At 42.0% G+C, this 15,722-nt stretch overlaps 1 non-coding gene across 1 annotated transcript; it reads left to right on the top strand.

Annotated features, from left to right (window-relative positions):
• Positions 1–15,304: 15,304 nt before the first annotated feature.
• Trnat-ugu (transfer RNA threonine (anticodon UGU)) lies at positions 15,305–15,378 on the top strand. Its single transcript has one exon. It is a non-coding gene; the product is annotated as a tRNA-Thr (tRNA).
• Positions 15,379–15,722: the final 344 nt, after the last annotated feature.

Below are 15,722 nucleotides of genomic sequence, written 5' to 3'. Positions count from 1 at the left end.
GACTATAGCATGCGAGTTATGTGGTGGAGATACCGTGACTTCCGAAGATGTGACTACCAGAAATGGATTAGTCTTTAAACTTAAAATTATATGCACCGATTGTGGTGGTGATAGGTCATTTCTAAATTCTGCCAAATGCTCAAATAATGAACTGTAGGGAGTCAATGTGGGGTCACTGTACGGACGTAGGTGTATCCAGAAAGGTAGCGGTGGTGGTAGGTTACTTTGAGCTCTCCTGAATCCACCAGACCCAGCCACACAATATGAGAAGTGTACCTAAATTATTGGAACTGCGTAGATTCTGTTTCAACAGAATCCATGAAAACTGCAGCTGTAGAAGAAATCAGACTGGGGTGTGACAGATATTAGTACATTTTATGGGTAATGGCCAAAAAGGTGTCTCACTTCCAAAAACAGATTTTCTACTGTAACAAATGTTGATACAGGTAAGGTGTCGGGCTTTGAAGTTCTAACTAAATACGGCCAAGGATGCAACTCAGTAGGTGATAAAGAAGAGGAAAAGAGTGCCCGTAGGCCCTCAGGTATAAAAAATTGTGGGAGGTAGCAGCAGCTACGGCTATTTTTCTTCCCTCACAATCAGAGCGAGACTTTTCGGTGTACGAAATACTTGGGACGTGGAGAGCGTAAGTCTTTCGACAATGTTTTAAAAATCAAACCCTACGATGAGCCTATTACAAAGCTCTAATACGTAGGTCACGTACAGAAAACGAGAGGAGCACACCTTTGTCAGCTGAAAAAGAAAACTTGGTGACACCAACTTATCATACGGAGAAAGTATAAAATATGCTGGACTGCTTACTGATAAAGTTATCGGTGAATTTCAGGAATACTGTGGCAAAGCCACAAGAGAAAACACACATGATTCGGAATGCATAAAAAGAAAAGTCTGGGAAACATCCTATAATAGGCTCTCTGTAGGTAACAACCCTGTAGCTAACTCGTGCCTGCCTGCACCACATACATCATGCAAATATAGGAGAGCAGAGGTAGCAAGCGAACTAGATTAATTCAGACATAAACATTCAGTACCTGAAGCAGTAATGGAGGGTATTCAGCCTATATTCAGATACTCAGCAAATCCCAACTTGATAAAGAAATGCTTCCACGGTATGACACAGAATGTTTAATGAGGCACTTAACGATATTGTGCAAACCTGGGTTACAAAAAATTTTCTTTGTAGGCATAAAAACTTTAGATTATGTTTCTGCGATGCAGTTATGTATTACAATGACGGGGGTTCTGGTAGGATAGAAGTCTTGGAACAGCTGGGAATAAGTATAGGGCAGGCTACGCCAAGAATATTGGAAGCTGTGGACCAATTAAGGGTGCAGAAGGCTGGTCCCGGCGGAGGTTCGAGTCCTCCCTCGGACATGGGTGTGTGTATTTGTCCTTAGGATAATTTAGGTTAAGTTGTGTGTAAGCTTAGGGACTGATGACTTCAACAGTTAAGTCCCATAAGATAAAAAAAAGTTCAGAAGACTGAAATGATCGAGGAGGCAAGAAAGAAGAGAAGAAGGAAGAATTTAGGTGAACAAGAAGGATCAGACTATGAAGCAGGCGGCTTCCGACCAATATTTTCGGAAAAAAGATGTGTTTCCATAGACTTACTACTTTCATTTGAATTTTCTTAAAACTGTTAATTTTCTGACAAAAGCCTCATTCTCTCACGAACCAATAAATATACAAATTGTAAAATTTACTCATGTAGTGGAGGTGATTATATGGATATATAATCGGTGTTTTGAGAGTTATATAACTGATGGTATGCTGTATAAAACACTACTTTTTCGAAGAAACAGGCGTATATATAAAAAATTGTCTCTCAGTTTTCACTATGTATACCTTCCCAATTCTACATCAGTGAAATAAATATGTTCAGATGTTCAACTAGTAAAAATTTGGTAGTGATATTTGGAATAGTTTAGGAAATAATGGGTTAAATGTTGGCAGAGCTCTATGTTGTCGGTATAGTGGTCTGCTTTCACCGTAACGTGTAAATTAGATCATTAGTGCTAACAGGTGTGCCACATATATTCCTTACTGTTATATAACAATATGATACATAGCTAAGATGTGGAAATAATATGGTGGAACTTAACATGAGGGTCCACTATGCACTGCACGAAATGGAATACAAAGGTCAAACTATATGGCTGGCTGTTTTGTTGTAATGATTGGTAAAATACTGGGCTGTGATTGGTATAACAAAATACTCGCGTGTTAGTTTAGAAGCACACTCTGCCTGGCCTGTTTCCAAGAAAGTGTGGTGGCTCAGGGGAGGTGAGGGGAACGCAGAGTAAGAGGGACCACAATGTCAGCCCACCATTGCCACCACTCTACTTGCAGCATACCTGCTTCTGCATCGAAGTGAACGAATGGTTTGAGGTAATTTTGTGTCAAAAGAGTACGTTGCTTTCCTAGACAAATGGAAGAAAACACGAAGCAAATCAGTTCTTTTTCAGACAGTAACAGTTTGAGGAAAGGTGCAACCAACCACTACATCAACAAAAGCGAAACGAGGATAATCGAATGTAGTCGAATTAAATCGACTGATGTTGAGGGAATTAGATCAGGAAATGAGACACTTAAAGCAGTAAATGAGTTTTGCTATTTGGGGAGCAAAATAACTGATGATGGTCGAAGGAGAGAGGATATAAAATATAGACTGACAATGGCAAGGAAAGCGTTTCTGAAGAAGAGAAATTTGTTAACATCGGGAATAGATTTAAATGTCAGGAAGCTGTTTCTGAAAGTATTTGTGTGGAGTGTAGCCATGTATGGAAGTGAAACATGGACGATAAATACTTCAGACAAGAAGAGAATAGAAGCTTTCGAAATGAGGTGCTACAGAAGAATGGTGAAGATTAGATGGGTAGACCACATAACTAATGAGGAGGTATTGAATAGAATTGGAGAGAAGAGGAATTTGTGGCACAACTTGATTAGAAGACGGGATCGGTTGGTAGGACATGTTCTGAGGCATCAGGGGATCACCAAATTAGTACTAGAGGGCAGCGTGGAGGGTAAAAATCGTAGAGGGAGACCAAGAGATAAATTCACTGAGCAGATTCAGAAGGATGCAGGTTGCAGTTGGTACTGGGAGATGAAGAAGCATGCACACGATAGAGTAGCATGGAGAGCTGCATCAAACCAGTCTCAGGACTGAAGACCACAACAACAACAACAACAACAACAACGTCACTGCTTAATCTAAAATATGTACACTGTGCACAAAATTGAAGTAATCCAAGCACAACTTACTAGGAGAGTAGACAGAGTAGAAAACAGATAGAGGTACAGGTAAGTCCCCATACTGAACCCAGTAACGCGAACATAACGGCAAAGGATAGGGTCAGGCTATCGGATGCCGTACCAACCTGAGGGTCGCCGCCAAAGACGGCCTCGCCGACGAAGTCTGTGAAGTAGAGGGAGTAGCAGACGTGGGCCATCCAACAGAAGAGGTTGGTGAGGCAGAGCACGCGCAGGGAGCCGGGCATCCAGACGATGGACATCAGGTACTGTCCCAGCGAGGGCGTCGCGTGTGCTGTCACCAGTGGCGGGCTCACCTCCTGTCAAAACAAAACCGCAATCTTGTCTAGATATAGGGACAGCTGAAGCAGAGTGTAAACACGGAGCCTGGCCTCCATACAGTGGACAGCAGGTACTGCCACAGTAGGGGTGTCATGCTCCATCACCAGGTGTTGGCCCATCTCCAGTCAAAACCACACAGTAAGTCACGTCTAGATCTACAGGTTCACGAGGCAGAGTGTACACTCGGAACCAGGCCTCCACACAATGGATGGCAGGTACTGACGAAGTAAGGATGTCGCATGCTCTGTCACTGGTGGTTGGCCTACCTTCTGTCGATACCAAGCAATACGTCATGTCTAGATGTACAGGTTGGTGAAGCAGAGTATACACAGGGAGCCAGGCGTCCACATGATGGACAGCAGGTACCGCCCCAAGGACAACGCTGCACGCACTGTCATCAGTGCAGGGCCCATTTCCTATCACCAACCCATCATAAGTCGCCATTATACAGGGGCATTTCCACAGATAAATAAGACCGCGACTGGAGAACATAAATTAAATTATACCTGGTGTAGTTGCTACAAAGAAATGAAGAACGAAGCAGAAAGATATGAAGGCTGGAAATGATGCCGACCAGACTGCTGCTAGCCTATCCTGGGATTCAGCACTAAAGGAGGAGAAAAGTTAAGCTATCCACAACGTGGCTTTTGGTTTGAGGACGCAGTGCTTTACTAAGAACAGTCCTGTTTGGATGTCATATGCCCTACCATCCTCTGACTTTTGATCTTATGTACCCCACCAGTTATGGGTAGACCTATAGTTTAACAGAGTCTGAAGAACATAAAATAAGGCATATTTCACTTTAAGAAATCATTGGCAGAAGTGAAAGCAATAAGAGGTAAAAAAGTTAGAATCAAGTGAGGACTGAATCCCGAATCTTTGGATGCAGAGCATGACACCCGGCCATTGTTCGCACATGGGACATTGGCACAATGGAGCGTCATGCTCCACTGGAGGTGTACTCACACCAGACGAAACATCAACAAAATGGTTCAGATGGCTCTGAGCAGTATGGGACTTAACTTCTGAGGTCATCAGTCCCCTAGAACTTAGAACTGCTTAAACCTAACTAACCTAAGGACATCACACACATCCATGCCCGAGGCAGTATTCGAACCTGCGACCGTAGCGGTCGTGCGGCTCCAGACGGTAGAGCCTAGAATCTCTCGGCCACTCCAGCCAGCAAACATCAACACACACCACTTCTCTTACATCAGTATGTCCATACTACAAAAAGCTGGAATACGGTAATATTAAGGAAGAGGTCCGCTTCCACAAGCGAGTGGTCAGCATGAATGACTGTCAGGGGACCCGGTGTGATTTCCGGTATGGGCAGGCATATTTCCTTGGTGGGAGAACTGGTGTGGAGAGCACACTGTCTTGTGAGACCAACTGAATTAGTGACGGTTGCTAGGACGAGAAACCCGACAACGGGGATAGTGGTATGCTGAACATGTGCCCCTCTGTACCATGTGCAATGACACCACGGGCAGAGGATGGCACAGTGGTCAGTCAGGCCTATTTGGTCCCTCTAGGCCCAGAATGGAGAATTATACCATAAACGTTAAGAAGCAGGCAGTATTTTATGTCAGAGTAGCACTTGCACCCAATGTCCTGTATTATTTGCTGGATATATTACACTCCCTGTCATAGTGTCATCCACTACAATTTATACTCTCCACAGGTCTCTCTAGTGCCCTGTAAGTTATTCCCTGATACCTGACTACATGCCCTATCATCCTGTCTCTTTTTCTCTTCAGTGGCTGCGCGGGGTAGCCGCGCTGTGTAAGCGCCTTGTCACCGTTCGTGCGGCTCCCCCCCTCAGAGGTCAGAGGCTCGAGTCCTCCCTCAGGCATGGGTGTCTGTATTTTGTCCTTAGTGTAAGTTAGTTTTAGTTAGATTAAGTAGTGTGTAAGCGTAGGGACCGATGATCTCAGCAGTTTGGTCCCATAGGAATTTACCTCAAATTTCCAATTTCTGGTCAGTGTTTTCCAAATGTTCCTTCTCTAGCCCGTCCTGTAGATGACCTCCTCATTTCTTACAAACTGCCGGAAGAATAAAACTGTACACCTGCACTGACGATGTCGATTTTGATCTGAGGACGGCATATGCCACCTGAAGAATAGTAGATGTACTTACCGTCTCGGCGTCGTCTGCCAAGAGATAGCACAGTAGCATAGCTACCAGAGAGCAGTTTGCATCTATCCTTTAAGAGGGAATGCTGATGGGCAGAAGGCTGAGTGTGGTGCAAATATGTGCAGCAAGCAGGCAGTCGTACCACAGAGACGCACTCACGTTTCCTACAGCTAACTGGGCGAGTTTGAAAACAATCAAATGGTGGCCTTCTGAGTGGCGAGAACTCCTTTCGGAGAATTGTCACACAAATTGAACCTCTAAAATGATGTACTAATTTTTTCTGGCAGTGTATTATTAGTCCATTTAACTTGCAGCCAATGGCGCCAAATCTCACATGCTTTGATCCTTTTGTTTTCCACTTTTCTGATAGTGTTTATTAATGACCAAAGAAAAATTTGAAATGGGTGTTTTCGAAGGATGTGGCATGGTAAATTTTCCACATCACTGAGAGGTGAATGTAAGACGTCCAATGATTTCAAAACATCAGAATTGTGTAAAGACAATCAAGTCCTCATGCATCGTTCGCAAAGTGCTACAGAAGCCAAGGAAATAATAATACGAGCATTGGTACTTTAATAGTGGCAACTATTTATTTACAGCTCGTACATAATAGATACGTGTTTCAAAGTTTTACTGACCTTCAGAGTAGTCACCAGCATTGTGTATAACCCATTGCCAGCGATGTGGAAGTCTTAGGATACTCTTAGCAGTGCCAGTTGCGTTGACAAACAGCCTGCATTGTACCGCAAATGGGAAGTTTGGACAGCCGACGAATGGCGTCGGACTGTATTTGGTGGCGAATCGCGTTCCTGAACTACTCCAAGCTGGCTGCTGTCGGCGTGTGTGGTGCCGGCGTGGGTGGAGCTGCCGCACTTCCAGTGTTCTCGAAAGGCCGTTATTCTAGATGGCTTGGGGAGCCGTCGGGTACCACTTCAGGCTGCAGCCGGTAGTGACTACGGAAACTCTAACGGTACGACAATACACCACGTGTTACCTCTCATGTGAAAGTATTACTGTTCCATAGCACATGCCTCTCGGAGGTGTCTGCATGACATCGAGTCACTCCCCTGGCCGGCAAGATTCCTCGGTTTGTCCCTGACAGACCCAGTGTGGGAGCAGCTGCACCCCAGTGTGGAGGGCCAGCTGCAACAGTCGTGGAAGCAAGCCAGTGTCGGGACAGGTGGCGACAGCCATCCAAATCAAATTAATGAATGGGTCCAGGCCAGAAAGATGGGGAGGGGGGAGGGGTGCAACGTCATACTATTAACTGATGATGATGACTATTATTTTTGGTTTCTGGGCTGCAATTATGAGCGCCTGTACAAATTCCCAACTTTTTCTCAGTCCAGTCTCGCCACTGTCATGAATGATGATGAAATGATGAGGACAACACAAACACCCAGTCGTCTCGAGTAAGCTGAAAATCCCTGACCTGCACTGGGAACCGAACCCGGGACCCCGTGCTCGGGAAGCGAGATCACGGCTGCGAGTGCCTACGAATGTTTATGTTGCTCCGTTTTTCCGCCAAAAGAGTCTAGTGACAGCTATCGGTTCGGGTCACACCTCCGTCACATCCGCCATTTTGAAGGCTACGTATAGCGCTGCCACCTATCGGCACTTTACGAAAGTAAAGGGGTTGAAGCGGAAATATTACACGATGACACACAACAAATTCTGCAGCTTTTCGACCGAAATTGACGAAAAAAGTTGTTGCGTGATATACTGAACGTCCCTGTAAGGGAGTTTACAGTTTACACGTTATGAGAAACAGTGCTGGACCTAAGATTGAGCCTTGCAGAACGCGAAAGTTTCAGCAGCAGCAGGCGGTGTCTGACTGACCTGCGGCTCCGGGGCGCTGAAGGAGGTCTCGGCGGTGGGCGGCGGCTGCAGCCAGCTGCGCTGCTCCTGCTGCGGCGCGGGGGCGGCGGGGGGCGGCGGGCGCGGCGGCGGCAGCGGCTGCGGGGGCGGCGGCTTGTGGTAGCTCTCGTCGTAGCCGAAGTTGACGTAGCCGTTGCCGTGCAGCGGAGAGTCCGTGCCCGCGATGGGGCGGTACTCCGCCCTGTCCGGCGCGCCGTCAACCTGCGTGCCGCACACCCAAGCATGACGCCACTCCGCACTCGCTCCCACCACGCCGCACTACACTCGAGCTTACAGGCACACGGCGCAATTACGTTTAACCCTCTTGCGGACTGTGGGGGATATCTTTCCCACTAAACGTATTTCTTTACAGCGCTTAAGAGAATATGTGTCACCACTTCTGTATGCTTCTGCAACCAAGCGGCAGTGAGCCGCACCAGCTGTAGTTTCTGTTTGTTGTGCCTTGTGCACTGCGGGATGAAGATACAGGGTGATTCACGAAGATATGAAAATACAGGGTGTTTACAAATGAATATCGGGTTTTAAGGCTTTGTAATATTTATTACATTAAACTTACAATTATAAATGATATGTCAAATGAAAGTAAAACTCAAACAGTTTTACCAGGAACGTTATAAATGTTCAATGTGAGCACCATTGTTCACACAGCACACATCAAGTCTATAGCCGAGTTCTTCCCAAATGTTGATAAGAATGTCTTCAGTAATTGTAGCAACAGCTGCTTCAATCCAATTTCTTAATTCAGGCAGGTCTGCTGGTAACAGATGCACGTACACACGATCCTTGATGAAGCCCCAAAGGAAAAAACGTATGGCATTAGGTCGGGTGAACGTGGTAGCCATGCAAAGCAAGCCCTGTCATTGGTCCCATTGGGTACAGTGAAGTTCAAGCAATCACGTACTTCACTATGCTGGTGAGGTGACGCACCATCTTGCTTGAAAATGAAGTTTTCTGGCTCATCTTCTTCCAACTGAGGGCAGAGCCATTGCTGTAGAGTATCAAGGTAAGAAATGCCAGTTACTGTCGGTTCACCGAAAAGGAAAGGCCAATAAACTTTCCTCCAGGATATGGCACAAGAAACAGTCACTTTAGGAGATTCTTGTTGCATTTGTACCACCTCGTGAGGATTTTCTGAGGCCCAGATGTGTACATTGTGAGTGTTAACATGTCCACTAAGGTGAAAGGACGATTCATCACTGAAGACAACATGATCCAGAAAATCTTCGTCGTCAAGAAACAACATTTGGTTTGCAAAGTTGGCACGTAATCCATGGTCTGCCGCCTTTAGAGCCTGTAATAACTGTAAACAGTAAGGATGTAGTTGTACATGTTTTATTAATACTTTCCATACAGTCGACACAGGAACTTGTAATTCACGACTAGCCTTCCGGAGTGATTTCTTTGGGCTACGAGTGAACGACTCTCTCACTCGCTCAACAGTCTCTTCACTAACTCTTGGTCATCCTGTGCTTTTCCATTTACAGCCGGTATCTTCAAATTGATGATACCACCTACGAATGTTATTGTCACTCGGAGGATCACAACCCAACTTCAGCCGGAACGCATGTTGCACAGTACCTACAGATTCGGTCTTTGCAAAGCACAAAATGCTTTCTGTTCACTAGGCACCATCTTCGCTACTACCGCTGTCTAGCGGACTGCGGCGGAAACATTGCGCGCTGCGCATGCGCACTGGTGCCAAACAACTGTTTGAGTTGCTCTTTCATTTGACGTATCATGTATAACTGTAAGTGTAATGCAATAAATATTATAAAGTATTAAAACCCCGATATTTATTTATAAACACCCTGTATTATAATATGTTACCCTACAAGTGAAATCAGAGAAAAAAGTTCAGATAAACATAGGTCTGCAAATGTTAAGTTACGGAGCTATGGCTAATAAAAGATGTTGCCTCAGATTTATCAACTTCGCTAATATGAAGCTATCGCAAAACTGTGTGAGGTTAAAGCAAAGCACGTTTCCATTTATTTGTTGTTATTGATCTGGTGAATCTAATAAAACACGTCCCAGATGTGTATCTGCAGTAGTTTCCGACAACATCCAGAGAAGCTAAGAAGTAATTTCGTAAAATTTTTAATTTATTAACTACTTGGCCCAATTTCTTTTTTTAAAATTCAGACAATTGCGTAAGTTTTCAACAGAACTTGTAGAGAATTTAATTTTGGAAAAATGATGGTAATAACGTTAACTGAAACTGTATGAATGTGTCAGATAATCTGCTTTTATTAATACCACAGCACACGTGACTTCATGTTAAACCAGAAGAAACAAATCTCAGTGTTAACGAAGTTGTACAGTGTACATACAGTTTCACAATACATTCACAATAAATGTTGAAAAAAGTCGGCACCGAGTTCAGTACATTTAGTTGTACGTGTATGAACAGATTTTGTTGCTCATTTCAGTTTCTCAGGGTTGTTCTTAATTTCGTCTATTGCATTCATAACGTGAGCAAGTAATGCCTCACGTATATTGATTTTTCCCTCATAAACTATGTCTTTCATCCATCCCCTTACACAAAAATCCATTGGTGTTAAATCGGGCGATCTGGGTGGCCATAGACATGTAGCACCACGACCAAAACCATATCAGGGGAAAATGTTCATTTAAATATGTAGCAAGGGCGTTGGTGAAATGTGGAGGCGCGCCGTCATGTTGCAAATACATTTGCAATCGGGTAGCAAGTGGAAATCGTGCTTTACTTTAACGTCGCACAGTTTTGCGATTGCTTCATATTAGCGAAGTTGATAAATCTGAGGCAACATCTTTTATTAGCCATAACTCCGTAACTTAACATTTGCAGACCTATGTTTATCTGAACTTTTCTCTCTGTTTTCACTTGTAGGGTAACATATTATAATACAGGGTGTTTATAAATAAATATCGGTGTTTTAACGCTTTATAATATTTATTGCATTACACTTACAGTTATACATGATATGTCAAATGAAAGTTGCTAAATTTCAGGCAAACATTTGTAGACCTAGGTGCATATGAACTTTTTTCTTTAGTTTTACTTGTAGTATAACATATTAAAATATTTGCATATCTTCTTGAATCACCCTGTATATGGCACCAAAAACAGTGCTTTAATGGTTATTGGGAAGTATGATTACCACCAATGTGGTTTATGGAAGGGGCTTAGGAAATATACTTAGCACAAAATTAATCTGTCTTTTATGGTCCTTGGGAAGCGTACTTATCACCAATTTAGGCGTATCCCAAAGGTTCTGGGAATATATTTTACCACCTCTCTCTATGCCTAACATCTTGTGGCAGTACATGCACCATGTCTATGAAAACTGCTACAACAATCAGTTTCTGTTTGTCGTGGGATCACTACTGTTGTCTAAACACATTCTTTCGCTTCTGCAATATAAACTATTGTGGCCTGTATCAGGTCGTACCTTTATTTCGTGATAAGTCACGGCTGCAAAATACTAACGCGAATTCTTTACAGACGAATGGAAAAACTGATAGAAGCGGACCTCGGGGAAGATCAGTTTGGATTCAGTAGAAATATTGGAACACGTGAGGCAATAGTGACCCTAGACTTATCTTAGAAGATAGATTAAGGAAAGGCAAACCTATGTTCCTAGCATTTGTGGACAGAGAGAATGATTTTGACAATGTTGACTGAAATACTCTCTTTAAAATTCTGAAGGTGGCAGGGGTAAAATACAGGGAGCGGAAGGCTATTTGCAATTTGTACAGAAACCAGATGGCAGTTGTAAGAGTCGAGGGGCATGAAAGGGAAGCAGTGGTTGGGAAGGGAGTGAGACAAGGTTGTAGCCCCTCCCCGATGTTATTCAATCTGTATATTGAGCAAGCAGTAAAGGAAACAAAATAAAAATTCAGAGTAGGTATTAAAATCCACGGAGAAGAAATAAAAACTTTGAGGTTTGCCGATGACATTGTAATTCTGTCAGAGAAAGCAAAGGACCTGGAGGAGCAGTTGAACGGAATGGACAGTATCTTGAAAGGAGGATATAAGATGAACATCAACAAAAGCAAAACGAGGATAATGGAATGTAGTCTAACTGAATCAGGTGATGCTGAGGGAATTAGATTAGCAAATGAGACACTTAAAGTAGTAGATGAGTTTTGCTATTTGGGGAGCAAAATAACTGATGACGGTCGAAGTAGAGAGGATGTAAAATGCAGACTGGCAATGGCAAGGAAAGCGTTTCTGAAGAAGAGAAATTTGTTAACATCGAGTATAGATTTAAGTGTCAGGAAGTCGTTTCTGAAAGTATTTGTATGGAGTGTAGCCATGTATGGAAGTGAAACATGGACGATAAATAGTTTGGACAAGAAGAGGACAGGATCTTTCGAAATGTGGTGCTACAGAAGAATGCTGAAGATTAGATGGGTAGATCACATAACTAATGAGGAGGTACTGAATAGAATTGGGAAGAAGAGAAATTTGTGACACGACTTGACTACAAGAGGGGATCGGTTGGTAGGACATGTTCTGAGGCATCAATGGATCACCAATTTAGTATTGGAGGGCAGCGTGGAGGGTAAAAATCGAGAGGGAGACCAAGAGATGAATACACTAAGCAGATTCAGAAGGATGTAGGTTGCAGTAGGTACTGGGAGATGAATTAGCTTGTACAGGATAGAGTAACATAGAGAGGTGCATCAAACCAGTCTCTGGACTGAAGAATACCACCACCACCACAACAACAACAACAACAACAGTACACAAAAGGGAAGTGGGAAATCTATTTACCACCAGTTCTAATTCCTCAGAAAGGTGCCGCGGTGATAAATGTACCACCACAGTTTTTCGCCCTAAATAACAAAAATGAAATTATCAAAGGAAAAATACAGTCAGCTGATCGAATTTGTAATGGGACAGCAAAGTAATTATGTTTTGTTGAGTTTCTACAAAAAATGCGCCCGCGAAAGCGTTAACTTGCACTCAGGTATGAATGTAGTCGACATTTTTTTCTTCCTCAAATTTCGTTAATAACTTTGAGTTTTCAAAACACTAAGAGTTAAACTACTAAAACCTGATGGAAGGGTAAATTGCCTGTCTTCTTTTTAATGGTGACTTCGCGAGAAAGAGGATATTTCTATACGGCTCTGACAAAAGATAACGCTTTATAAAACAGCCAATGCAAACTCGGAAACTTTGCAATATCTTCAGACAACCTGTTTGTATCCCGACCTTTCATAACCACTTGTCTACAGTCAGAAAAGAGCCCTAAATCAATTTTTGAACATGTTTTAATCTTTTTTTCATTAATTCCTCATCTTTATTTAACCTGCTTACAAAATCATAAAACTTGCTACATTCGTATTGGAAAAAAATTGCATAAAGGCAGATAAAACATGGCTTCAGTTCTCAAACACACACACACACACACACACACACACACACACACACACACACACACACACACACACACACACATATATATATATATATATATATATATATATATATATATATATATTCTCAAGTCAATATACCTTTCTCTCAACACATGCCAATCGTACACGGACGAATGACGTATCGTTGTGTGGAAAATTTTAACACACAAGAGACAGTTGACTGTCATAGGCAAAAGGGCATCTTAAATGCCCAGCTTCATACTTATTTCTTACGAAGCTAACTTATTAACCACAAATAAGAGACGCTCTTTTCATATTACCATGTTACAAATCTCATTTCACTTGTTTTAAAATACTTACTAAGTGGATAATTTGTATACAGCATGTCATAGATAAAAATTGTGAACAACACGACAGTCCATTATCTCTGCCCATTGTACAAACTGACTTCTTTTGAAAGAATATACTTTCCGAATCGACAAACACATTTGCCGTTGTCGCCTTGATTATGAATTACCTATTCCAACAACGGACTAACATGTTTACATAAAGTATGAATGGCAATTAAAATCTCAAAATGGCCTTCGTGATTTATCAGGCAAGAAGCGAAGACTACGTTCTAATCTACACATTTCGCATTTATTTACTTCTTTGTATTTCTAATTAAACTTTCCTTCAACAACTGGGAAATGTAAATATTACAGTTGAAAGTTAGAAATTACGAGCAAGTATCCATGGAAATGTATATAGGTGTGTCCATTGATGAGAGATTAAATTGGAAGAAACACATTGATGATCTGCTGAAACGTTTGAGTTCAGCTACTTATGCAATAAGGGTCATTGCAAATTTTGGTGATAAACATCTTAGTAAATTAGCTTACTACGCCTATTTTCACTCATTGCTTGCATATGGCATCATATTTTGGGGTAATTCATCACTGAGGAATAAAGTATTTATTGCACAAAAGCGTGTAATCAGAATAATAGCTGGAGTCCACACAAGATCATCCTGCAGACATTTGTTTAAGGATCTAGGGATATTCACAGTAGCTTCTCAGTATATATACTCTCTTATGAAATTTGTTATTAACAACCAAGCCCAATTCAAAAGTAATAGCAGTGTGCATAACTACAATACTAGGAGAAAGGATGATATTCACTATTCAAGATTAAATCTAACTTTGGCATAGAGAGGGGTGAATTATACTGCCACTAAAGTCTTTGGTCACTTACCAAATAGTATCAAAAGTCTGACAGATAACCAACAAGTGTTTAAGAAGAAATTAAAAGAATTTCTGAATGACAACTCCTTCTACTCCATAGAGCAATTTTTAGATATAAATTAAGAAAAAAAATAAAAAATAAAAAAAATAAAAAAACAAAAAATAAATAAAAAAGTTGTTGTATTAACTTAATTATGTTGTTAAATTAACTTAATTATGTCGTGTATTGGAAAATTTGACTCGTTCCACATCATTACGAAATATCGTATTCATGATCCATGGAACTAGTATTAATCTAATCTAATCTAATCTATACAAGTATGTATCATATATTCATGATTATTATTTCGTGTCATTCGGTTCATTTTTAAAGATGTTTTCTCCACATTCCCACGACAATACTTGTCCCAGCGGCTATACTTATTCCAAATACTGTCATTATTTAAAACTACAGAAGTTTCACACGGGTGTGGTTGTCAATTAAAACATTCGTGTGCTCTTTGCACCAAGCTGCGATAATCTGCCTAGGTTCTTCTCAAAGTCGTCTTGTAAGCGCGGCACAAGCTGAGAGGTGCACAGCTGCAGACGTCTTCCCGCTCGGAAGCTCGCCAGTGAGTGGGTACGACTTGTCTTGGCAATATCGCCTGTGTTCGGCTCCGATCAACATGTGGCAGCGAGATGGGAAGGTAGCCGAATTGCGGACGGCGATCTGCGCAATTGCACATACTCTTTAGTATGCAGTGAAAAGAATGGGTGACCAGGCACTTAGCCATGCGGCCTAGGAAGCCCACAAGTAAAAGCGGACATGGTGTATACAGTAAGATTAGTTTCTACTGACTGTCGCATGGAGTTGGAAGACAGGTCTAGTAAACTGATGTCTACATAAATAAAAATGGAAATATATGAAGACAGTAACTGTTCTTTAAAGAACAGAATACTGTTGATGACCGTGCAGCCTTTCCCTGGAATAAATGATGAAACCCTCAGCTGCCGACAGGTGTTGTTGATATACCTCGACAGTTGGGAATGTGAGTCTCACGGGAAGCGTGCAAGGGATAAGTCCCTGCAGTCGCGCTATTCATCTGTGTCCTCGGTGGCTCAGATGGATAGAGCGTCTGCCATGTAAGCAGGAGATCCCGGGTTCGAGTCCCGGTCGGGGCACACATTTTCAGCTATCCACATCGAGGTATATCAACAACACCTGTCGGCAGCTGAGGGTTTCAGTTAGTCATCATTTAAAAATGGAAATGTTCTTTTGATGAAAATCGTTAATTTCCGTAAGTTTATCACTGACAGCTCTGGAATTTTTGATGTAATGTTGAATTGTAATACAGGTGCGTATTTAGGTACCCAGTTCTATAATTTATGTATAGAGAAAAGGAAAAACACGGCTTTAAAAAATCTCAAAATGTACATTTACGATTTACTTCAAATTTTTATATGTTACCGTAATAAATGTTCAGACAGCTATAGCTGTATAGTTTTTAATATATAAATATGTATAT

The sequence above is a fragment of the Schistocerca serialis genome, chromosome 12 (assembly GCF_023864345.2).
Source record: "Schistocerca serialis cubense isolate TAMUIC-IGC-003099 chromosome 12, iqSchSeri2.2, whole genome shotgun sequence".
NCBI lineage: Eukaryota > Metazoa > Arthropoda > Insecta > Orthoptera > Acrididae > Schistocerca > Schistocerca serialis.
The sequence above is the reverse complement of the archived record's forward strand: the minus strand, read 5'-3'. Positions and strand labels throughout refer to the sequence as shown.